Raw genomic sequence first — 26,683 nt, forward strand, 5'->3', positions numbered from 1 at the left:
TGAGACAAGTCGTAAGCAAACTGATTCATCTTATTATTGATTTGAAATTGCGCAAATTGCGTTAACATTTAGGCAACCGATCGGGGGTCGGTGGCGAGATAGGAGAGCATTCGGGGACAGCCCCGGAATACCAAAGACAGGGGAAGGTACGGGAAAAGGAAAGATCGGGAAGGGGTATCTTCGACACCTAAAACCCTAGACTTAGCCTTAGGACTTATGTCGGACTCGGACTCGGACTCGGACTCGGACTCGAGACTTAATCGTCATCGGGCTTGAACATTTGCCCTTCTCCAATGGTCATCTTGAAAAGCGAACCCTTGTTGTCGGTCCATTTCATGGTTTTCCGCCATCCAGATGTATTCTCTCGAGGATCTACATCAGTAATGAGGGTAGATGGATCGAAACGATCACTCCTTACGATCATGTTTACCAAGACTTCGTTTGGTATTTCCGACTTCTTTTCCTCTCCAAAGAGGAGACCCATAGCTTTTCCATCTTCGATCGGAACAGACTCCTTCTTTATTGTAGCTACTGCCATAATGTCTTCGGGAATATAGAAACAATCACGGAATACTTCGATTCTGGGGACCAGCTTGTTGGCCTTTGAGTTGAACAGTGGTTCGGGGAAGTCTAAACTCGGCATTTCCTCCCCGGCTTTCACAAAGTGGCCGTTTAGAGTTAGCAAGTACGGCCCCATCTCGATGTCTCGGTCTTCGATCGAGACTCTCTTTCTCGGGAGTCTTCTTGATTGGCTCATACCCAAGCCCGTATCTTGTCCCCTTAGGCACTGGCGACTTCAATTGAAATGCGTTTTCCCTTCGGGGGTACATGGAGTACCCGAAGTACTTTCCGGTCTTGAAGATTGTTTTACAAACACGGCTTCCCGTATATAAGTCCATATTCAGTGCCTCGAAAGTGGACTCAATTGCGTTTACTACCTCGAAACCACAAGACTCCAAGGCGATATTATCAGTTTGTACTTCGGAAGTAACATCTCCTCCCGTCACAATTATAGGAGTAGCATCGATGGTCACTACCTCTCCCTTGAGAGGGATTTTAATCTTGCGATGGAGGGTAGAAGACACGGCTCCAGCTGTGTGAATCCATGGTCTCCCGAGCAAAATGTTGAAAGATGAGGCAACATCTATCACTTGGAAATTGACCTTGCGCTCCACCTTTCCCACATTCACGCTTAAAGTGACGAGTCCGGACACTCGACGCACTGTGCCATCGAAAGCCCGAACTATTTGCGTAGTGGGTGCGAAGTCGCTTTTCTCGAGTCCCAAAATGAAAGCGGTCCGTAGTGGGAGAACATTAAGCTGGGACCAAGTCGTCAACAAGGGTCATTGGGAGTCGCTTATGACGGCATTCTACCGTGATGTACATAGCGAGACAATGTTGTGGCCCAAATGAGGGCAGGTCTTCATCAGAAAAAGTTACGGCATTAGTGAGCCGAGGTTGGTTTTGAGCAATAAAAGAGACCACGTCATCTGGAGTAGTGTGCGGTGACACGGTCATATTCATTAAGGCTTGAAGCAGAGCTTGTCGGTGTTCTAACGAGCTCAACAAAGAACTCCCCGGATGGAGACATCCGCCTTAGTCTTTTGAATCGCTTGATGAGGGAGGCCTCTGAGGTCGACCCTTCACCAAGAGCCTGGACTGAGGTGGCCTCCTTGGTGGGTGTCTTACTTGGACTGTCTCCAAAGATAGAGACATGGTTTGCCTTCTAGACACGTTAGGGACGTCCTGATCGAGTCAAATGATTAGATTCGAGGACATCTTTCCTCAATTTAGAAATTTCTTCCTGAGTTCGGGGAATAATCGCAGCTTCGGTGAGATAGATATCGTCTTCATCGTCAGCCCAGACCCCATTAATTTCATTCTCGCTTCGGAGAATGCATGGTGTGCAATCGATAGCAAAATCCCCAATTCGAACTTCGTTGTTAGCTTGAGGGATATACTCAGAGCAGCTTACATAGACCTTCCCCACGAAAAACCCAGTGAGACGGCAGATGGGTTGGATTAAGTGAGATACATCGGTATTGTCTTCGACGAATACTGCATTGGCATGGTCGCCAAAAGGATTGTTCAGGTTGTTAGGTCGGACGGTGGGGATGGGGAGCGACCCATTCTCGATCATGTCTTGAATTTCATGTTTAAGACGGTAACAATTTTCGGTATCATGACCTTTTCCTTGATGATAAGCACGAGGGCGTTGGGCTTATACCATTTACCCGTCGATCCGCAGCGGGTCCGGAGTTGGACCAATTGGGTTCGTTTCCCTTGGGCCGAGAGCCTTTGGAGGGCGTATGACAGGTACACCCGATGTCGTGAACGCTCTTGGCCCATGGCGTTGCGATCCCTTAGGAGATCCTCCCAAAAGACCGATGGCTTGGATATGATTGCGTAATCGGATGCCTTAGCTTTGGAAGAGGAGGCACCGATACCCTTTTGGCTTTTCACCTCGGCGAGAACTAACGTCGTCCTCAATTTTTCTTCCGACTCGAATAAGGTCCTTGAATGAGCCGAAATGTTGATATTTGATAGCGCCACGTGAGACAAAGTCGAAGATTTTTGATGAACTTATCTACCATTTCAGTCTCCTCTTGCCTTTTGGCCAACTTCACGCTTTTCCGCCAAATGTTGAGGAATTCAAGTAAATCCCTCCTTATCCTTCGTGTCATCACCTCGAGTGTGCGCACGATGAGTCCGAATCTCAAAGCATTATCAAGCAAAGTGTTTGCGAGAACTCCACCGCTATATCTTCGAAAGTGGGGAAATTCTTAAGCTCAAGGCTATAGAACCACGCCTTCGGGTGTTCTCCTAGGGATTGAGCAAAAATGTGGGGCAACATCTTAGCAGGTACCCCTTTCAGCGCAAGGTACTCCTTGTAGGAACGGATATGTTACAATGGATCTTCCGTCCCTTTGAACTTTGGGATATCAGTTAGGACAAAATTGGTTGGTAGCTTGTCCTGGACCGGCATGTACCCTCTGGCATTCTCATAATGCACATTTTCCCCTCGGGATAGCTTCAACTGTTTCTCTATTAGTCGGAACCTCTTTTCGAATTCAGTTTCCGGGGGCGGTGGTATGGGAGCTTCCACCGCGATCTTGGCTTCCACAGCCGTCAAGCGTTCCATCATTGCGACCAAAGTGTCGTTAATGCGCTTCGGATGCCTCTGCGGTAGTCATACTTCTTGTTTGTAGCGGCCTTTCTACAATAAAATCCCGAGCGAGTATCAGTTATTGAATCAAAATCCCCTGAACAAACAGGACTCGACTCATAACAACATGACGGACTCTATGCGACTCGATATTGGGCTTAGACCCGGAGAGCGAGCAATTGGGCCCCCTCGGTTTGGGTCATACACGACTAGGGACGGTTTTTCAAACCTAAAAACTGGCTATAACTTGACATGGATCCTACGGACGAACTATTCTGGCTCGTTGGAACGGGTCCTAACCGTGATACACACGTGGCTTGGGTTTTGAGACTCAACGTGATCATGAATCCGACATGACAAACCCGTGTTCAAACCAGACATGGCTCTTGGGCTTTGTGACAAACGCCCTAGGTGGCCTAGTGGGGACGTTTTGGTGGGTCGACTTGGACCAAATGGTCGACTTTCATGACTCGGACCCAAAGATCGGTTTAGGTGACTCACTTGACAAGTGTTCTAACCAAACAAAGGCTCACTCGAGCCTAAGGGTGGACTAGCTCGCCTATATCGAGCAAGCAAAAGCCCAACTCGACTAACCCGACCCCACCGACTCAAACTCTATTCTAGGTTTGGGTTGGACCCGGGATACTGATTCATCGAAATTTGAAATCGAGAAGGATTGAATTGACTTTTAAAATGGGCAGCACTTCGGCTTGAAAGAGGGTTCAAAATTTCGAAATAGAGGGCCAAAATTTTCGAAAAGAAATGGACTTGAAAAAGAATCAAATTTTCGAAAGAAAAAGAAGATGGATTTGAAAATGCTATTTTGAAAACATGACCCGGGATTGACATAGCATGTAATCATTCGCATTTTAGGGATGCAATGCATGAACTAGACTCTTCTAAGTCTCGGTCAGTCCTCTAACATGGGTCTATGCCAGTGAAACCGCTTTGTCTGGGAGTCCACATACCGTCATATGCCCGTAGCAATATGCCTCGTATGCAGCTGCCTACCTCCACGGAATCACCTCGATACTTAAATCGGACATAGTGGACATCAATATCCTCCCTTGGAATTAACCCAAGAGATTCTTTGGCCCGCCTAAAGTCTCGGGAGTTTATGCATGATTAACATAAAAAAAAAATGTGACAACAATCCTAATAGCCATCTTACACTTTTCAAGTTTCACTGTCCCCAGCGGAGTCGCCAAATTGTGGACCATGGAAAAACGCTCCACTCAAATGCTTTTTCAAAACATTTTTAATTTTAAAAGAGTCGCCACTAAATTTTTAAATGGAATTTAGAAACCAATTTTAGAGATTTGAATTCGTGTGACTTTACGTGTTAGGAAGTTAATTTAATTTCATTAAAACAACACCCAACCCCGCCCGTTGCAATAACGGTCTCTACTAGGTGAAAGATGGCTATTTCGGAAAGATATCACATGCGTATGCAACCATTGAATTTAAATCCTATCATGCGAATTTCATTCTAAGTCGTTTAAAATGCATTTAACTTCGTCGAAGTGGTTTAGCATGTGAGGTTCATTGATTAAACTAGAAAACACATCCAAAGAGAGGGATAGGAAGGCTTACGCTTAGCATAAGATGTATTAACAAACATTAGTGGTTAGCTCATACATACAATATAAATTATAAATAAAGTAAATTAAAATCTAAAACATAAACTAATTAAACTAAGGATTAATCAAACAAAGTCAAACAAGGAAGCAAATTAAAACACAAAACCTGGACAAACCCGTGCACTGCACGGATCTCGAATTTTCAAAATATGTCAGAATTGACCCGTGCACTGCGCGGGTTTTGAATTAATACATTGCTAATTACGAAATAAATACTAAATCAATGCAATAAATTACGAAAATTTACCTAAATTAAAATTACAAATTATAGGTCTGGAAAATCATTAAAAATCAATTTTTATATGGTTAAAAATAAATACACGTAAATTAAGTAAACTCGATTTATTAAATTGCCCTATTCCAACACGAGGATATGTAAATGAGACGGGGTGTACGACCGACCGATATGGCGGATTTCTTTCCCATCTCAAGTCAACGCGGGTGCCGGAATGGTACTTTAACTCATACTCAAACTATTCTAGTTTCGATATTAGTTAGACGATGTTAGACAATGGTTAGTAAATAAACAATAAAAAAACGAAATAAAAAGGAGAGAAGGGAGTTTTAATGCACCCTCAACCTACATGTATCGTTGACACCGTCTTAGGTCGTAATCGATCGTAGATTTTATCTCGAGGGGCCGTCGTCGACGAAGACAATTGAAATTGAATTTTGAAATCACGAAACAAACACGTTCAAAAGGCAGACTTGAGCAGCGATTTTCAATCGCTCACCACGACTTCGTTTCTCAACGATTTTTCAAACCGAAAGATGTTTTGGAAACTAGAAAGACTGAATTTTGTGACTATGGAAACAAACCAGAAGTTTTATTATGATTTGTGCACGAGAATCAAGGCCAAAGACCACGACAGAAACTCGAAAACAAGATTTGTGTCCCTGTTTTCAAGCGGCTGTCACGGCTTTAGTTTAGGGTTTTTTTGGACGATTGATGGTTGTTATTTGCAGTATGTTGTGGGGAGAACTTAGAGGAATGAATTTATGGTGGAGAAGGGGTATTTATAAGGAGTTTCGAAGGGTAGAAGTAGGGCAACAAGCAGTCGGGCCTGTTTTGCATAGCTGTTGTCCATCAGCTAATTCGTGAGGTTTTTAGGGTTTGTATGGGGGGTTTTCTTGGTGTTTAAGCTAAGGTAATATGGGTAGGATACTAGGGTATGGTGTAGGGTTAATGGGCACGGGTTTGGTAGCTGTTTGGAGCGGGTTTTGGGCTTGGGATTGAGCACGCAAAACAGGGGGGCTGCTTGTGTTGCGGGCTGTTTGTGGAGTATTTGGGACGGGAATTGGATGAGTTTTGTGGTGTTCTAGATGCTGGGTTGTTGTGGGTAATGTGAAGCACGGGTTGGTGGTGATGGGTTGCAGGTTTGGACCAAGTTTGAGTCGGTTTAGAAGGGCTTTCGATGGGCTATACAAACACGGGTAAAGGAAGGAATTGGGCTGTGTTGGGGAGTGTTTAGGACGAGATTTAGGTGTGGATATGGGGGTTCGAACTGGGGTTGAATGGGTAGAGGCCTAGGTTGGTTAGTGTACTCGAGATTCGTGCCAACTCGTAAAGAAAACGGGCCCAAAAACCGAGCTAAAATCGAGCTCCAAAACGCGTGGTTGAAACGAGTTTTAAATTTTCAAATTCGATTTTTCAAATCAAATAGCACATTTAAAATGAATGATTTTTCAAATCAAAAAAATATATTTTATTTTCAATAAAATAAATTGAAGGAAATAAATTCAAATTAAAACATTAAAATGAATTCACTTAAAAAAAGCTTTAATTTAAATATCATTTAAATTAATAAAATACTCCGTCGACAACGCTCATTCCACATCGTAAAACGAGCCCAAATAATGACAATGACAACTAAAGAATACATGTGTCCTATCATCATCGGGTGTTTGTCGGGTTTTCTATAAATTCCAATATCGACAGATATGGGTATCTACACTCATAAAAATTTATGACATAAGTGGCGGCGACCTAAGATACTAAATACACCATCTCACTAAAAGTATCTTACACAACGGTGACAACACTAAGTCTTGATTGTGGCCTTGTGGGTAGAGGTGGCAATCGGGTCAGTCGGGTCGGGTTTGGGTCGGGTCACGTCGGGTCGGGTCATATCGGGTTCGGGTCATATCGGGTCAGCATACCCTTTCGGGTTTAGAGTCGGGTCGGGTTCGGTCGTTACGGGTCGGGTCATTTCGGGTCAAATGATATATCGGGTCGGGTCGGGTTTGGGCCGGGTCATTAAAACTCCGTGAATTTAATCGCATTACTATAATTTTTTACCATTAAATTTAGTTTTTAACCTATTATTTGGTTTAATTAATCTATTACTAAGTCAAACATATCAATATAAACACAAGATCACTTTCATTTTGATCAAAATTAAGCTTAATAATTGTTGAGTCATCAATTTAATCGGGTCAGTATCGGGTCGGGTCTGGGTCGGGTTCGGGTCACTGATAATCGGGTCGTGTCGGGTTACGGGTCGTCATCGGGTCGGGTCGGGTCGGTTTCGAGTCACAATATTTTCGGGTTCGGGTTGGGTCGGGTTTGCTCGGGTTCGGATCGGATCACGTCAGACTTGCCAGCTCTACTTGTGGCCTTGTGGGTACAGTGGTACACCTCTCAGAACTGTGTAATAAGAGTTCCATTAGGTTCTTTATTGAAACCCGGAATATCAGTGAGTTTTGTCTTAATTAGTACTCACTACTCGTCATCTGATGCACAGCAGTTCCCCTGATACCTGTCTGCAACAACAAATCCCAAATGCGCCTTCATATAGAGTATATATTTAACCAGTTAGATATTTTTAAGCCTCTTGTAAAAGAGTCCATTTTTGAAATAATGGTCAAAAATAAATATTTGTCGTTTTGGGTCGGTTTTGAAAATATTTGTCAAAATGGTGTCTACGTAGGTTCGGGATTTCTAGACCTGAAACACGCCACTACTAATGGCGTGTTTTGTGAAGGAAACACGCCATTAGTAGTGGCGTGTCTTTACAACAATTTTTTTCAACTGACTGAACTTAAAAAAAAAAAAAAAAAATTACATAAGACACGCCATTAGGGGTGGCGTGTTTCCCCTCCGAAACCCGCCATTTCCAATGGCGTGTTTGTTTTAGTCCATTTTTTAATGAAGTTTATTTCCGTACTCATTATAAACACGTCATTGGTAGTGACGTGTTTTAGGTCCAGAAATCCTGAGTCTACGTGGACACTATTTTGACAAATATTTTCAAAACCGACCCAAAACGACAAATATTTTATTTTTGACCATTATTTCAAAAATGGATTCCTTGTAAAACAGCAATGTTTTAGAGTTAAGACCAACCTAAATTTTTACGATCATTTGATATTCCTTGTTATTTCATATGGGTCATTATATCTTATGTAATATGGTCTTATACTGGAAATTTTTAAAATGTACGACATATCTTTTTTACCATAAATACATCATAAAATATAATACTCCGTAATTCATAATACGATATTTACATAGATACAAACTTTTGCTATATAAAAATCTTTCATAGAAAATTATTTTTAACCGAAATAAATAATGTATAGGTGGTTAAAATGACGGTCAAAGCGTCATCTAAAAGACCGTGTATAAAGTAAATGGGTAGAACAAATAGGTGTTAGGGAGTAATAATAGTGAGACAAAATATCAAATGAAGTCGTGTCCGGTAGGAGATGAACGACTACCAGACTACATTGCTAATGTTATTGGACTCTTAAATAAAGAATCAAAGTGATAGTTGCGTACACACATCATATGACGTAGAAGATAGTTGGCACTTGGCACTTGGCACTTGGCACTTGGCACAACCGCACAAGTGATAGTACCATTTCATGTCAGGTTAATTAGGTGTTCTTAAACAAATAAAGTTGTCATGCGGAGTAGTTTAGGATGAAATAAAGCAAGTTTCGAGTCAAGTATGAGCGTGTCTCTCAATTATTTTACTTGTTGGTTTAATGTTTTTTGTGGTTGATTCATGGTATGGGATGGTGGTGGAACAAGCCAAGCCGGGTCAAACCACGACCCCTCAAGCTAAGCCAAAAGAGGAAGTGAACCACGACCTAGGAGAACGGAAAAATACGAAGGATAGAAGAAAGGAAGGCAAAAATCGGAGCTCAACAATCAGACCAAAACTGCAGGTTGCTGCCACCAACGGAGCCTGCGGCCCCTGTAGTTACCACGTCTTCTAAATCCCATCTTATGTGATGTTTGGAGGCCCATTTCTGTGTTTAACCTAGGGAGAAGTTCAGCACTATATAAGCCTCACACTTTTGAAGACTCCCCACATATGCTTATGCTCTTAATCTTGTAATAATTGAAGACAAAATCTCTCTTAATTTATGTTAATCATTCTTCATTTCTTGGATTGTAAAACAATTATGAGGAGCTAATCTTCTCATTACTTGGTGTAATTTAATTCAAAGTTTCCAACTTCGGTATTGTAAGACCTTCTAATCTCTCTTAATTTATCTAACACTCTTTCCTTGTGTTTAATTTCATATGTTGAATGAGTTTATGTTTGGGTTGGTCATCCATGCTTTTTATTGTTCAACTATTGCAAATCCTAGAGAAATTGTTTGAAGCAAATTGGTTGTATGTTGATTGGGTTTAAAGGATTCATATAACAAATAGGAAAGTTTATGTTTTTTTCTCATTTGCATGGTTTAATCTTGTGAGAAATTGATCTAGCTTTATCTTTTGGTTAAATAATGCTCATGCTTAGTTTTCATTCATGGTTTAATGACTTGTTGTCTAAGTTTGAAGGGTGCATATAGATGGTTTAATTTACATGTACCAACTTCTTGAGATGTGGTAGTATTGGGTGGATAATTTTAAGAGAGTAAAAAAGGGTCAAACTTTGCTAATTGTTGGTTACTAAGAACAAGTTGCAGCAAAGTTTGTTACTTGTTTGTTGAATTGTCCCTTTAGCAAAGTTTTCATCTTTTAATCATTCTCCATGTTTTGTCCAAACCAAAGTTTCTCCTTTTATGTTTCCTACATGTTGACCATTGTTAATATTCATTGTTTGTGACTAGTTTTAATTGTTGAGTCTTAATTATCATTAGTACCTTAATTAATTGTTGGTCAATAGTTTACAATTCAAGTTTTAGCTTAAGGTGCTTCTCTTGGGTTCGACCCTTACTTCCGCTTTATTATTATTATCTTGTTTAGAAGTTAGTAGAGTCAAGTTAAGGTTATAAATTGTTTGTTTGATAGGTTAATTAGTACATTAACGACACCTAGTTATTTTCCTATCAAATTTTGGCGCCGTTGTCTGGGTAGGCAACATAGCTAGAGCTTGAGTTGTGGTTTATGCTTGGTTGTTCTTTATTTCCTTTTTGTTGTTATTAGAAGTAAGTGGTAGTTTTAATTTATCTTGTTTAGTGTGAAGGTTTTATACCTAATTCTCAAGGAGAATTAAGCGATCAAGACATAGACTCAAGTGTAAGGGAAACTTACGATTGGTTCTTTACAAATCCATTTTACCAAAGACCTCCAAGAGTTGATTCAAGTGAAGAGGAACCGGAATTTGTAGTAGAATCAAGTGAAGGGGAAACCATTGAGGTTACACCTTTAAATATCCGCTTACCTCAAACAATGACTAACGACACTAGGACCATTCGGGAACTAAGGGCAAGGAATTATGATGAGCAACCCTTATACATTGCCTATCCACCCATGGGGGCAAATGCTAACTTCGAATTGAAAGGATACTTAATCCACAACTTACCTAAATTTCATGGGTACTCGGGAAATGACCCCAATCGTCATCTTTTCCGAGTTCCACATGATGTGTGAAGGGGCAACACCCAATGGGATTACGGAAGACCAATTCAAGTTAAGGGCATTTCCATTTTCCTTGCAAGATGCGGCCAAGGAGTGACTCTTTTACCTCCCTCCGGGTACTATTCGAACATGGAAGGAAATGAAGGCGGCATTCCTAGAGAAGTTCTATCCCGACTCCCGACACAATCATGCCAAGAAAGCTATCACCTCTCCGGGCAAGAAATGGGTGAGAGTTTGTATGAATATTGGGAGAGATTTAAACGGTTGGTTGCCCAATGTCCATAACATGGATTGAGTGATGACGACCTCCTTGTGAATTTTTGTGATGGCCTTACTCAACAAGACCAACGTCTTGTGAATGTCGCAACAAGTGGAGGAGTTGAAAACTTATCCGTGACGGAGGCAAATGAGATTATAGAAAGACTTGCCTCAAGCACAAGGAGTTATGGGAGAGGAAATCGAGGGTCAAAGAATGTCTCTTCACTTGAAGCATCCTCTTCGTCAAATCAAAGGCTTGAAAAGAGTGTGGATCATCTTACTCATTTGGTAGCAAATATGATGGGTAACACTCAAGATGTGGGTGGAGAACAAGGGCCTAATGTGGAATGTAATTTTTGCCAAGGACAACCATCCGGTGGAATCATGCCCCATTGTGCAAGAAGGCATTGGAGTTGAGAATGTTAGTGCCATGGGACATGGCAACTACAATTCAAGGAACCCAAGCGGAGGTGGCTACTACAAGTATGACCCAAGTGGAAACACTTATAATGTTGGCTCTAGGGATAACTCAAACCTTAGTTGGGGTGGAGATACTTCAAGGAGTTTTCCAAATGGTCAATTCAACCACCTACGAAACCAAAACTCACAAGGCCAAAACCCAAACTATCAAAGAAATCAAAATTTTCAACAAGGTCAAAATTCAAACCCCCAAAGAAATTTCAACTCCAACAACCAAAATCAAAATCAAAACCAAGGGAAATCATTCAAATTTGGCACCTAAAACAACACAAGCTCTCAACAAGGGGGGAATATTGAATAGTTACTTAAGACCCTAGTGAGAGAGCAATCCATTGCAAACAAGAAGTTTGAAAAGCTAGATGCTGAGAAGAGTGCAAGTGATGCACGAGTTGCCAACATTGAGGTTCAACTTGGCTAAATTGCTCAAGAAATTGCCAAGCAAAATCAAAGGAACTCAACTTCGGTCCCATCAACAACCATTCCTCCACCTAGGGAGAATGCAAGTGCCATGACTTTGAGGAAAGGGAGAACCTTGGAATCCCCTCCAAAGAAGAAGAGAAAGGAAAAGTCAAAGGAGAGGGTCATTGACATTGAGGAATAAGAAGAAGAAGAACTTGTGGTTGAGCAAGAAAAATGGTCATCAAGCAAAGCTAGTAGGGAAGGAATGGAAAATCCTTTGAACATGGACAAAGGAGAGGAAGAAAACAACACCTCAAAAGATCACATCGATGAGATCATTAGAGAACATGTCGTTGAGGTCCCTTTCCCTCATGCTCTCACACATTCTAAGAGGTTTGAAAGAGATGGGGATCTATACGAAACCTTTAGAAAGTGTGAAGTCACTAGTAGAAAAACATTAATTTGCGGCTCTCTATTTGAGGCGTTTTTACCAAACAGCAGCAAATAGAGAATACGATTTATTTTAATTTTTTCTTCTATATATAACTATTTGAGGCGTTTTAAGAAAAAAACGCCGCAATTATCACATAAGAGGCATTTTATTTGGAAAACGCAGCAAAAGAAATTTCAGAAAAAAACAAAAATCAAAATATACACACAACAATACACAACTACTCCTACCTTATTCCTTACCCGACACACTAAGCAGCCACAAGTCCACAACCAATTTGCAAGAACAAAAATACCTTACTCTCCCATCAATCAAGCTTATTCATCGCCGTCGCTGACACTCGCACCATCGTCGTTCAAGCATCGTTGTGGCTCAATCGTAAAATCGTTCAAGTGCCATCATCACTTCCTTTCCTCCCCCGATTCTCCATTTGTGAGAGGTAATTTCTTTAATTATATGTGAATTTTGATCTATACTAATTTTTGTTAATTTTTTGTAATTATTGTTGTCTGATTATGGGTACAGTAAAAGATTGAAATTTGTGCTCATAAACTAGGGTTAAACTATGTAATTTATAGTTTAGGGTTTGTAGGAATTTGGGATTTGGGGTCAAAATTCGAATTAGAAGTCGATAAATGTGGCGTGAATTCAGATCCTTTGCCTATTGATTGCGAGAAACTATTCCAGTCATGCTGTCTGTCACAATCGCAAATTTATCTGCGTCCTTTTTATTGTCATTTGTAATGTTTTAACAAGGACTATTGTTAGTTAAATAGGATTATTGCCTCGCTTTTGTGCTAAATTTGACTGGGTAGTTTTTAGAAACGAATCTAAAATGAAATTTGTATTTCATATGTTTCTTAATTAGGGATTAGGATTGAATTGGGGATTTTTTTCTATAGTAATCAAACTCTAGGCGATTCATTGTATAATTAGGTTTACATGATTCATTTATTTCATTCTATCATGTGAGAGGACCATAATGTGTGACAAGTATTGATTTTAAGCATAATGGAGCTTCATGAAAACATGTAGGTTTGTGAAATTGATGATTTTGTGTAATTAGATTTGTCGTCATAATTAGTTTACATGATTGATTTTGTTGATGATTTCCATGTCGAGCCCCCTTCTCCTGAATCCAACCATGATGCCAAAAAAGCAGTTAGTTCTTATATGTTTTATTTAACTTGTAAGCTAAATATACTCAAGTATACAAGTTAGGACTAACAAGGAATTGTCATACTCTGAAAAATTGTAGGATTAGTTAACAGTACAAGCAAGCAAATTGGTATATTCTCCCTTTTTTTGTGAAACTAACCATTGATGATGTCATTTTTTGCCAAGTTGTGAAGAACATTTGATGTTCCACTTTATTATAATAATAATAATAAAGGAAATGCGGCTTCTGAAATCAGTAGTGTATTAGTTTTCTATTGAACTATTGTCGTTTTTGATATTGTATTCTCTTAAAGTTATAATTTCGAGACGCAAATATTGTCATGCTGTTCACTTGACATGTACATGGTTGCATTCCTAGCTTATTCCACCTCTTAATAACTTAAGATCATTATTGCAGATTTATAAATCTCATTTCTTACAAATAAAGTGTGTAACAAAGGGAATAAACGGACAATTGCATCAGAGCATGTATTTGAGGCCCAACAGGTGAGTGTCAACAACTGTAAGTATCTGTAAGTTGTTCTCTTGACAATAGTTCTAATGTTCTGACCTATTTGAACTCTTGGAATATATTATCTTCAAAGAAAGTTTGTATTGAGAGATTTTATTTGTTCTCTTTTTACAGTGCGAGGCTAAAAAAGATCGAAATTTAGAATTACAGATAGGAAGATAACTATTCACTATTTAATGGTAACATCCGATTTTTCTTCTTATTCTATTCACTTAAATGATTTAAAATGTGTTGCTCTTATTTTATTCGCATAAATGGTACGAAAGAGGAACTCAATATGTATACTTTCTTTTCTAATTGTCAAGTGATTGTTATTGGCTACTCTCTTAGTTGCTATCGTACAGATACAAGTATCGTGCTTGTCAAGGAGATGATGAATTTGATATTGCTAGTGGAGGAAAAGTTATATATATCTTCTCATGTTGCCATGACACAACTCTTTCTTTTATAGTTCCCTTAGCTTCATCTTAAAATTGATAGCCATGGTCTAGTAAAGTGTTGAGTTTTCTTGGTCCGTTAATTTTTTTTGCATTGCATTTGGACTTTGTATGACCTGTAATGTGTTCATACTTTCTCTAGAATGGACAACTATTTGTGTCAGCTATTTTTTGTATGATCAAGATCTGCAGTGTGATGTTCTATGGGAACTTGCCTCTCGAAATATACCTTGGGAGAATTTAAATTTGATGCAGGTATTTGTTATTGGTCGTGGCTTGCAGTAGGTGGCCAAGGTCTAGGGTGGGTATGGCTTGTTCGATTTACGCTTAGGCAACATGAATTTTGTTAAATTTTTATCGTTTTTTTCGACTTTGGACTGAACATCCTATAGTCTTTAATCTATTATTCTACTCCCTCTTTTCTCATGTAGCGACTGTTACTTCTAAAGGGCTAAGTTCTAGTTATGCTGACCTTTGGACGCTTATTACTGTTACTTTATTTCAGGTTGCTTAATTTGCGAATATGAGGAAGCAACTTTGAGTCTTAGAGGATAGGTTGGTTCTATGGTGCACCTCACTTGACAGATGCATGCTTTGTCTAATTGTAAGGTAAAGAGTCCCACTCCTGCATGCTTAGCGTGTTCATGTTCATTTACCCGACAGATGCTACAATGGAAGCGATTTATCTGGAAAAAAAAATGCTTTGCATTTTCATTTACTTGTTTGATGAGATGCTGTAAGAGCATCTAAAGCAATACAAGATAGGACAGGGTTGCTGTACTCATTTACATGCTTATGAATATTTATGATTGATTAGTTTTAACCTTTCACTGTTAGCACGGATCCTTTAATCCAACCTCTACTTCAATATAAACAATTAAACATTATCATCGTTAGAAAACATTAAGTTGTGGTTGCTTTGATACCCTTTTAATGCTATGCTTATAAGCAAATTTGACCCCTAGTTTAGAAGGTAAAACTTAGGCAAGTGCAATTGTTTCAGTATAATATAGTAGTGGATATCACCAAGGAGTTATAGAGAAATGAGGAACATTATAAATTTTAAGTTGAATGTTACTTCTTACTCGAAAGGTTTGTTTTAAGTCCTCTTTCGTCAATGCTCTTCTGTAGTGATGCGTCAAATTTAAGACGTTGTAGACATAAATATCATAACCTCAATGTAGTTAAGACTTGAAGTTAGTTATTCCAGAGTTGTTGTATAATGTGGTTGCTGCAGCTTAAAATGTAAATTTTTCATGTTCTTTTTTCCTGATTCTTAAATGTGTCTAACAAATATTAATAGCTTGCAGCACATTGAAGAATGGAGTATTAATATTTTCCACGTTTTCTTTCATTGTGTTTAGATTCCTGCCGATGGAGTAGTAATTTTTTGTCATGCTCCTGCCATAGATGAATCCAGTATGACAGGATAGAGCAAAAGGCTTGTTCTTGCAACTCATCATGTTGATATTTGTTCAAGTTTAGTATTGAAGATATAATTTTGGGATTCTAAAGCTCCTATCATGTAATAGTGTTAAGTGTAAATTAATGTCTTAGAGTATAAGTTTAGATTGCATTTTTTTGTAAAACATTTGTATTATTCTCAAATAATTTATGAATGTAAAGTATAATTTTATATATATTTTAGATTGCATTTTTTATAATTAATGTGCATCAAATATTTCTTTTTTATTTTAAAAATTATCTATTTGCGGCTCCTTTTTCAGAAAAACGCCGCAAATAAAGCCTCTATTTGCTGCTCCTTTTTAAAATAACGCCGCAAATAGAGGATCCTATTTGCTGCGTTTTTAAAAAACGCCGCAAATAAGGTCTCTAATTGCGGAAACGCCGCAAATGAATTTTCTATTTGCGGCCCTCCCATTTGCCGCTATGCCAAAAACGCCTCAAATAACCTATTTTTTGGAGCCGCAGATAAATATTTTTCTACTAGTGAGTGAACATTCCTCGACTCAATCTTTTGAAAAGCGTTCCAAGGTATGCAAGTAGGAACTTTGCACACCTAGGAGAAACTCAAAGAAAGGAACTCAAAAAGTAAGGGCAAGTGAACACGTCTCCGCCATTTTCAAAAAGTCACTTCCTAAGAAGTGTGGCGATCCGGAGATGTTCACTATACCATGCTCCATTAGGGACAAGAGTTTCATACATACCATGTTTGACTTAGGTGCTTCAATTAATGTCATGCCCTACACTCTTTATGATACCTTGGGACTTCCACCTTTAAACAAGACCGATGTAGTGATCCAACTTGCGGATCGCTCAAACATCTATCCTAAGGGGATGGTGGAGGATGTGTTAGTAGAGGTCGATCATCTCACCTTCCGGCCGACTTCTATGTTCTTGACATGGAAGTCGACTCAAGGGCAACCCCAATCCTTTTAGGATGCCCCTTTATGAAGACCTCTAAAACAAAGATTGACGTATCAAACGGAAACTTGACTATGGAGTTTGTCGAGAAGAAACTCACCTACAACATCTATGATGCCATGAGATAACCTAACGATTTGCATTCATGCTATTTTATAGACATATTTGAACCCTTGGCACACCATGTGTATAACTTGTGTCATAAAGACCCACTTGAGGTGGTCCTCACTAACGACTTGAGCCAAGAAGGGTTGCGTTTTTGGTTGTCTCAGATGTGTAGGAAAGCATAAAGGAGTTGGAGAAGGAAGCACCCAAAAAGAAGAATCGTGCAAAACTTACAGGCCAAAACCGCAGCTTGCTGCCCTCACCGCAGTCGGCAGCCTACACTGCAGCCTGCGGGAAATTTCTGCTCCGGCCGAGGTTTTTGCCTTCCATGGGTCCCCAAAGTTTGACCCCTTCCTCACCCTAGATGCATCTTTGGAAAGACCACTCCCCTCTACAATCAACACCCCCAAAAGCGATCTAAAAGCACTACCAACTCACATCAAATACATTTTTCTAGGAAAAGATGACACACTTCCCTTAATCCTCTCCAACAAATTAAAAGTTGAGCAAGAGGAAAGGTTGGTGAGTATGCTTAAAGAGCATAAAGGAGCATTTAGATGAGTATGCTTAAAGAGCACAAAGGAGCATTTCAGATATCAAGGGGATAAGCACAAGTACTTGTATGCATAAGATTCGGTTGGAAGAGAATGTAAAGCCCGTCCGGCAACCACAACGAAGGCTCAATCCACCTATGATGGAAGTTGTCAAGGAAGAAGTTATCAAACTTTTGCAAATGGGAATCTTTCCAATAAGTGATTCTCAATGGGTAAGCCCTACCCAAGTGGTGCCCAAGAAAGGTGGGGTAACAGTAGTAAAAAATGCACAAGGTTCAATGATTCACACTCGCTTGCAAACGAGGTAGAGAGTGTGCATTGACTACTGTCGCCTAAATGCGGTCACTCTAAAGGATCACTTCCCCTTACACTTTCTAGATCAAATGCTAGAAAGGTTGGGGGAAAAGAATTCTATAGCTTTTTAGATGGTTATTCCGGCTACTTTCGAATTCCTATTCTACCGGAAGATCAAGCTAAAACCACCTTTACATGCCCCTTTGGGACGTTCACATATCGAAGAATGTCTTTCGGCTTATGTAATGCACCGGGAACGTTCCAAAGATGTATGATGAGTATATTTTCCGACCTTGTTGAATGCATCTTAGAGATCTTCATGGATGATTTTACCGTCCATGGAGACTCTTTTGACTCATGCTTGCACCACCTCACCACACGGTCCTAGCATGATGAATTGACTCTCATTTAGTGTTCAATTCCGAAAAATGCCATTTGATGGTCGAGAGTGGTTGTCATTTTAATACCCGGCCTTTGTGGGATCCGAACTTAGACCTTGGGACGCGTGAGAGGTCCTTTAGACCTATAAGAGATCACTCGGGAGGGAAGGATAGCCTTACACTAGACCTAGACTAGACCAAGTAAGTGCTGCAGCGGATCGTCTGGGTCTACTCGGTCGAGTGAACAGTATACTCGACCAAATGAGTCCACTCAACCGACTGGACGCGGCACTCGGTCGAGTGATGCTGTTTTCAGAATACGGGATTAAACCCCCTTTCTTCCCTAACCTTAAAATCATTTCCACTTTCCTTCTTATCTCTCCAAACTCTCTCCCTTTTCTCTAAACCCTCACAAACACCTTCTACTTAGGATTCAAGCTTGGATTAGAATATCTACCACCTTCCTCTTCATCTCCTTCACCTAGTAAGTAAAGATCTCCCCTTTTCTAGTCTTTTAAACCCTAACTTTTGGGGGAATTCATTATGGGTAATTAATTAGTGATTAGTATGTGTATTTGGGGTAATTAAGGGGCCATAATAATGGTCTTTGTAGTGTATATTAGTATAGGATGTATTATGATAGTTATCATGTAATTTTTATAGGATGAGACGGTTCCTTGAGACGGTTTCGTTCCGTGTTCGAGTAGATTGAGGAGATTTCTAAAAGGTAAGTTAACCCTACTCGTTTTAATAATGTGATGTTGTTTATGTTGATGTTGTAGTTAGTCTTACGTAATTAGGGCATTTGCATTATGACGTGTTTAGTGGTAATCACTGTTAGGTTCTTTAACCCTCTTATTAGACATTTCTAATGGGGATCTAAGTTACTTGTTAATTTAGATGTTATGAATCTAGTTACATGCAAACAAAATAAGAGTAAAAGGAGAAAATGATTTTTCCTTATATTAGAATGAGGCGAAAAGTGGGCACAAGGATGAACTCCTTCCAACCTTGTTCTTGAGTTATAAAGAAAAGGATGATCCTCCAAAGTTTCAAAGTAGAAACTCTCATTTCAATTGCACCCAAGATTTTACCCAAAATATTTCTAGTAGTATTAACTAGATATTACAAGAAATCTAAATCCCTTAATATTAATTTTTATTACTACTCTAGTAATGCAACAATAATAATATAGTTGTGTGAAGTTTTTGGAGAGATGTTTGCATAAAAATGGAACAAGAAAAATGAGCAACAAATTGCCCCTTTAAAAGCCCCAAAACCGGCACCCATAGAGGCATAGAGCCTTAGTGGGCAATTTCTTTTCCTTATTTTATTATGCATGCAAAGTAGGTAATGAGTGCATTAGGCTAGGTTATGTCATAAGCATGCATGTAGGTGAATGATTACATGCAACTAGTTGATTTAAAGAAAAGACAAAAATAAAATGTTGTCCAACAACATATTATTTTTGGCCACTTTAAGATAAAATGGACCATTTTAATTTTGTCATGTTTGTCACACAATCATAAGAATCATTTAATTATTTATCTTTCATAAATAAGTATTTATTTGATCATATAACAATTATATAATATAAACAAATAATTAATATGCACTTAACTCTTAAGTGATAATTATGTCATTATAGGAAAATATAATGAGTCCTATAATGTCCAATTTAATTAATTTACAACCCTTGTAAATATAATCAACAATTAACCTCTACCTCTAAAATTACAAAAACCTCGATTAATTTAACGAATTCACGATTAATTATTAAATTAAATCTTATTTAATCACATTATAATAAGTTAAAATTTCATTAGTCAATCATCGCATAATTGAATAATAAACTTGTGTTGACTCGAGTTCTAAACTCGATTTCAACAAACTCACACAACTAAATATATATATATATATATATATATATATATATATATATATATATATATATATATATATATATATATATATATATATATATATATATATATATATATATATATATATATATATATATATAGGGTCGAGATCCGGTGAGAACCACCCATATAATGAGAACCATGAGAACCACTAATAATACTACAATCCAATAATACACACGCTGTGTATTATCTCAGACAAACCAAATTTTCTCGCGCGTCCCTCCCAAACCCACCTAATCTCAGTCATTTTTAAATTTTGCTTTCTCTCTCATCATTCTTTCTCTCTCTCTTCAACTCATCTGTCGACTATTAAAACCTTCCGCCATCGCCTCTTCGTTAATCAAACCTTAACTTTCTCTACAATCGAACTATAAATTCTTCGACAATCAACCTTTCGATTTGCTTCAATCAATGACGCCTTTAAATTCGAGGTAAAATTTCGATCTTTATGATTATTTGTTGTGAAATTAGTTGATTGATCGATTAAATTAGATTGTTCGTGAAACTAGGGATTGATTAACCGATTAGAATTCTGAATTGAACAATTATGCTTCTGAATTTAGGATTTCGTCAATTAAATTGGGGAAACTGAGAAATTAGGGTTAGGGGATTTGAGAAATTTGTTGAAACCATGAAATTAGGGTTTGATTCGTCTCTTAAGTTTCTGGATTGATAAATCATGCTTCTGAATTTAGGGTTTCATGAATTAAATTGGGGAAAGAATTAGGGTTGGAGACCGTTTATGTGCATCAAAATCTTGTTTATGTGCATCCAAATTCTTGTTTATGTGCATCAAATTCTTGTTTAGGTGCATCAAAATGTGATTTTGTGAATCAAATTGGCCTAATTGAGAAATTAGGGTTTCATGAATTAAATGGGGAAAGCGAGAAATTAGGGTTGGAGACCGTTTATGTGCATCAAAATCTTGTTTATGTGCATCCAAATTCCTATTTATGTGCATCAAATTCCTGTTTAGGTGCATCAAAATGTGATTTTGTGAATCAAATTGGTTAATTGAGAAATTAGGGTTGGAGAAATTGTGAAATTGCCTACATTTGTTAAAATCAGGGACTCAATTTCATGAATTATACTGTTGTATTGTTGCTTATTTAATTTTTGACATTTCTTGTTGCAGCAATAATGACAAAGACAACTCCTCAATACTATCACAAACTTCTTCAAATGTCATTACAAACGAAGGAGCGAATGTTGAAGCTAATGCATGTCAGCCTATATTAGAAATATCTGCAATAGCAGTTGAACATGATGTTCCTGAAGTTGTGACTTTCGAATTTGTTGAAGGTACAATTCTATCCATCCTGGTAGTTGCTTGATGTTTTCAGCTTTTTAAAGGTACATTTCATATGCTTTTGTATCCCTCGCCTTTCTTACTTTAATTGCACCACATATGCAGATATCATAGTAGAGGAGGCAGAGGACGAGGAGGCAGTAGAAGGTTCTTCAAGCAACACGAATCGGGTTTTTGAGTGTCTCAACCATCTTAAGCCTGTTATTGGTATGCTATTCGATAAGCTTGAACTAGGTGTTGAGTTTTATGAAGCATATGCTAAAGAATGTGGGTTTGTGACTAGATTAAGCTCACAAAAGTCTAAAAATGGTGTCGTTACGCATAAAAAAGTTGTGTGTAATAAGGCTGGAGTATGTGAAGCGAAAGGGAAAAATCACAGGAGGCAAAGGACTAGGATAGAATGTCCTTCTTGTATTAAATTTAAGCGAATTTTGGAGGAAGGTCCTGATATGGGTAAATACCAAATATATGATTTTCATGAAGGTCATAATCATATGCCACAAACACCATCAACAATGGTACATTTGACACAAACGAGAGAGTTGAATGTAGTTCACAAAAAAATGATAATTGACAACTCCAAAAATAACATAGGTCCAGTTAAGTCGTATACGTTGTTCAAGGAGTATGTTAGAGGTTATATAAATGTGGGTGCGTCATTGGAAGACTTTAAGAACTTTTCTAGAGATATCAAAAATTATTTATCAGAGGGGGATGCTCAAATGCTTATTGAGCATTTTATGAAGATAAAACACATGTGTCCATCTTTTTATTTTGATTTTGAGGTAGACGAGATAGGTCGATTGTCACATGTGTTTTGGGCTGACCCTATTAGTATTAAAAACTATTTGCTATTCGGGGATATGACCTCTTTTGATACGACCTTTAGAAAAAACAAGTATAGGATGATATTTGGTCCTTTTACAGGCGCGGATAATCATAAGAGATGCGTGACCTTTGGGACTTATTATAAATGAGAGTAAGGAGTCCTTTGCTTGGCTATTTACGAAATTCGTAGAGGCTATGGGGGTCGTCATCCAGTTTGTATGATAACTGATGAAGATGCGGGGATAGAAGAAGGAATGAAATTAGCCTGAAAAGACAAGGTGCAACATGAGATATTGCATGTGGCACATACTAAAAAAGTTGCACGAGAAAGTAGGGCTGTAATATGTAAAGATACTTGAGTTCTGAAGAAGATAAACCGATGTGTTTGGAGCGAAGATGTGGAGCCGCCTGAATTTGAGGAAAGGTGGACAACAGTAGTTGAATCTCATGGGTTGTCGGATAACGAGTGGCTTAAGGAGAAGTACAACATTAGAAATATGTGGGTTCCACTTACTTTCGTGATCCTGTTTTTAGGAGGCTTGATGAGAACGACCTCCGGTCGAGTCGAAAACCACTTTTTCAAAGAACTTCACTAATCCTAATTTAACCCTAGTTGAGTTTTGGATGAGATTTGAGAGTGCAATGGATGCTCAAAGATGGACTCATTCGAAACTTGTTGCACAATCAAAAACTCCTTCCCCAGGTTGTCGACTCCATTAGCCCTAGAAAAGCATGCATCGAAATCTACACTCCAACAATTTTCGGCGAGTTTCAAAAGGAAGTCGAAGCAGCTTGCTATTCATGTGGTGTTGGGGATAAAGAAAAAGATAAAACCTATCCAATTTTATACACAGATATCATAGATCAAGTTCGAAATGAAACGTATAAGGTTGGCTTTAAGAAGGACGATGTTTCAGTGGTATGCACATGCAAGAAGTTTGAAAGACATGGAATGCTCTGTCGACATGCTCTGTGTGTCTTTAAAGATCGGGGAATTCAGAAAGTTCCAAGTGACTACCTGCTTAGTCGGTGGAGCAAACTAGCAACACACCTTGCCAACCAATCGTCGGCCCTAATGGCCGATTGTTTTGCGATTGTACATCAATGGATGTACGAAAAACAAAGTTGGCGAGTTATGGTCGAGTTGTTTACTTGTGTGGCACTTGTTGAACGAGTCCTAGGCATTGTGATGAGTTGCTTGGGATTTTGCGTGAGTTCAAGGAAAGGGTAAAAATTACCCCTGATGAAAGTGGAAATACTGGTATTGCAAAGGTAAAGGACAAGAATCTTTGAAATTGGGATGCTTTTAGGAACAAACATTCCTAGTGAGATTAAGGTTTTGCCTCCAAGGCAGTGCAAAAACAAAGGCTCGGGAAAAGGCCGATCTCACAAAGAGAACGAGTGGGAAGTAACGAAGAAAGCGCTAAGAAAATGCGGGGGCTGTGGGGAGATGGCGAACCACGACAAAGAGGAATTGTGACCGAAGGACAACCGACAATGAGTAGAGTAATTTTTTATTTTACCTTAATTAAAAATTCGGGAATTTTATTTTATTTGATAGATATTGGACATTTGCCTTATTGAATAATTCGGGAATTTTTATTTTATTTGATAGATGTTGGACTTTTTTTCTTAAAACGAATGAATGTAACACTTATAGAATGTAAAGCCTGAGTGTTTCTGTCACCATTATTTCGTGCACATACAACGGTATTTCATGCACATACACATGTATTTCATGTATGTGGAACAGTTTTTCATGCACACATTATGCGAGTATCAAGGAACCTTACCGCGATTAATTTGATCTACCACTACATCCTTCTTTGCTACCACATCCCCAACCGTCAAAGTTAATAATAAAATTCCAAAATCTAAATTAAAATGCAACATTTTAAAAGTTCACTTGAGATTACTTTAAGATTTGACCTTGGACACATGAGTTACATATTTCATGCATGCACACTGTTATTTCATGCATATGGAACAGTTTTTAATGCATTTACGATGTTTTCAGATTTCATTACAGCCTTTTCGTTGTCCAAATTTGAAAATTGTCTCTCGTTTTCGTTGCCTCGTGACATGTTCGTTTTCCAATTTCGAAAATTGTCTCTCTTTTTCGTTGCCTCGTGACATGTTCGTTATCCAAATTTGAAAATTGTCTCTCGTTTTCGTTGCCTCGTGACATGTTCGTTATCCAATTTTGAAAATTGTTTCTCGTTTTCGTTGCCCCGTAACATGTTTTTAGAATTAGTCCAGAAACATGACTTCATGTCTTACACGCCTTACATATTCCAAAATCTAATATGTACTCTCAAGACTTAGTGTACTACATATTTGAGAATAAACTCCACAAGAATCTAATATTCCGGGTCTACTCCTTTGTACATCCCTCGACTCAAGGAATCGATCAAAAAATGGCAAGTGTTTGAATTTTGGATTAGGTCATCTGCCGGTCCCTTTGCACATCCCTCGACTCAAGTGTTTAGAAAATATCACCTAGGGATAATCCTACAAAAAAAACGGGGGGGGGAAAATTGTAATACTCCGTATTTATGAGTCTTGGGGTACTCTATCGAGTAGGCCTTACTCTGTCGAGTAAGGGAGTTTTGCGAAATAAAATAGTTTCGACTGTTGGGTACTCGATCGAGTAACTAGGGTACTCGATCGAGTAAGGGGGCACTCGATCGAGTACCTTAGCTACTCGATCGAGTAAGCCGGTTTACGGGGTCTGTTTTTGTCGGGTTTTGTTAATAATGCGATTAAAGTATAAAACACTTCCGTCATTGTTTCCAAATCACTTTTCCAAAACCTAAATTTCTGTTTAAGAGAGAAAGCAAACAAGTTCATCTTCTTAATCGCATTCTTAGCAATTCCCGGAGTTCGGACGGTCAGTTCTTGTCGTTGTTTATACCGTTGAGTTCCTTGCGTCGAGGGTAAGATCTATGTACCCTTTTTATTGTCTTTCCTTTGATTTGGTTAAACCCTAATTTTGGGATTGGGGGTTTTTATGATTTGTTAAGGTTAGATTGTGATTATGTGATTATGTGATAGGAGAAGGATTTGTAAAGGAGAGGTTTTGAGACAAATTTGCTAGATCGTCGTCGATGATTGTGTTGCTTTCCAGGTAGAATTCCTACTCAAAGTATTAGTCCCATAATGGGATGATTGTTGATGTATTGAGATTGATTGTTTGATATAGTAATTGTATTGACGGACTGATTGTGATTGTGATTGTGATTGTGATTGATTGTTCTCTGGTTCTCGAGATGCGTTCTCGGCTGAGTGGAGTCACTTGCGGGAGTGACTTCACGCCCTAGTTTCGCCCTTCATGGAACCCGCCATGGAAGGGGATGTGCACATTAATGGACAGGGTTATCGCTCGGTATGATGAGCGGGGCTTAGGTGGGAACGGCTGCGGTCCCCCACTGGCAGGGCTGGTCCAGTGGACAGTCAGTGATTGAGATGATTGGAGTTGGGTTGGTTGTGTATGTGTGAGATTAAGCATCGCTTATCTTATTGTGACATGTATGTTAATTGTGTGATTAGTACGACCCGTTTAAATGTTTTAAAAACTGTGGTGATCCATTCGGGGGTGGTGAGCAGTTGCTTGGCAGGTATATCTTGGATACGCGTGGGATCTAGCTGGGGATGGAGTCATCACATATCAGAGTCTTTAGTCTTCCGCTGTGTTTGTTAGGACAGTTCCTTTCAGTTGGTTTATAGTTTGAGAACAGTTGTATTTTGCTTACAGTTGGTTTTGTAATGTAATCACTTAAACTTATTTAATAAAGTATGTTTCTTCATTGTCTTATGATTATCATGCCTCGGGTAACCGAGATGGTGGCATCCTTATACCTGAGTGGTTCTGGTAAGGCACTTGGAGTATGGGGGTGTTACAAATGGTATCAGAGCGACGATCCTGAAACCTGTAACCAATGAACTTAATGAACATAGGGAGTCAATTAAAATGAACCCGGGGTAAAGGTTGTAGGAGCTAATGCAAAGGCTTGGGAGACGTCCTAAAGTCGCGAACTCGCCCTACGATTTTGAACCGGTCACCATGGGATATGAGTCGGGATCGCTATGTGTTTATTTTGTGAATTGTGTAACAATATGGTGATGTGTGGCATGTATAAGGGTGATTTTGTATGCTGTTGGTTGAAAGCATGTTGGATGATACTTGGTTTACCATGTTGATTGGAATAGTTGGAAAAGTATGTGAGAATGACGAATGATGTGGTGGAAAAAGGAAATAGTTTATATGTGATGAATAATGATGTGTAGGATGAATGATTTATAATGAGGCAATCCTAATAACATGTGGTTAGGGGGTGTGATAAGATTTGTTTTCATAGTTTTGTTTGCGTAAAGCTATATATTAAGTTCGTATAATTGTCTACTATCGTATCATATGCGCTTGTTAGATGAAGTATGTGATTGAACTAGATGAATTGTTGGAAAAGATGAAGTGGCAATTTCGTAAGGATATGAATTTCTTGATTATGGTAGTGTTTATGTGATGAAGTGGATTTGTAATGTTGTTGTATTAGCAACATGG

General features: G+C 38.7%; 1 long non-coding RNA gene across 4 annotated transcripts; it reads left to right on the plus strand.

The window, feature by feature from the left end:
• The first annotated feature begins 12,369 nt into the window (after positions 1 to 12,369).
• LOC141626576 (uncharacterized) lies at positions 12,370 to 15,979 on the plus strand. Of its 4 annotated transcripts, none has more exons than XR_012536163.1 (5): positions 12,379 to 12,654; positions 13,792 to 13,896; positions 14,020 to 14,084; positions 14,848 to 14,951; positions 15,707 to 15,979. It is a non-coding gene; the product is annotated as an uncharacterized LOC141626576 (long non-coding RNA). The 4 variants fall into 4 exon arrangements; XR_012536162.1 differs by having other exon boundaries at positions 12,380 to 12,654; positions 13,792 to 13,880; XR_012536164.1 differs by having other exon boundaries at positions 12,370 to 12,654; positions 13,792 to 14,643.
• The last annotated feature ends 10,704 nt before the right edge of the window (positions 15,980 to 26,683 follow it).

The sequence above is a fragment of the Silene latifolia genome, chromosome Y, assembly GCF_048544455.1.
Source record: "Silene latifolia isolate original U9 population chromosome Y, ASM4854445v1, whole genome shotgun sequence".
NCBI classification, from domain to species: Eukaryota; Viridiplantae; Streptophyta; class Magnoliopsida; order Caryophyllales; family Caryophyllaceae; genus Silene; species Silene latifolia.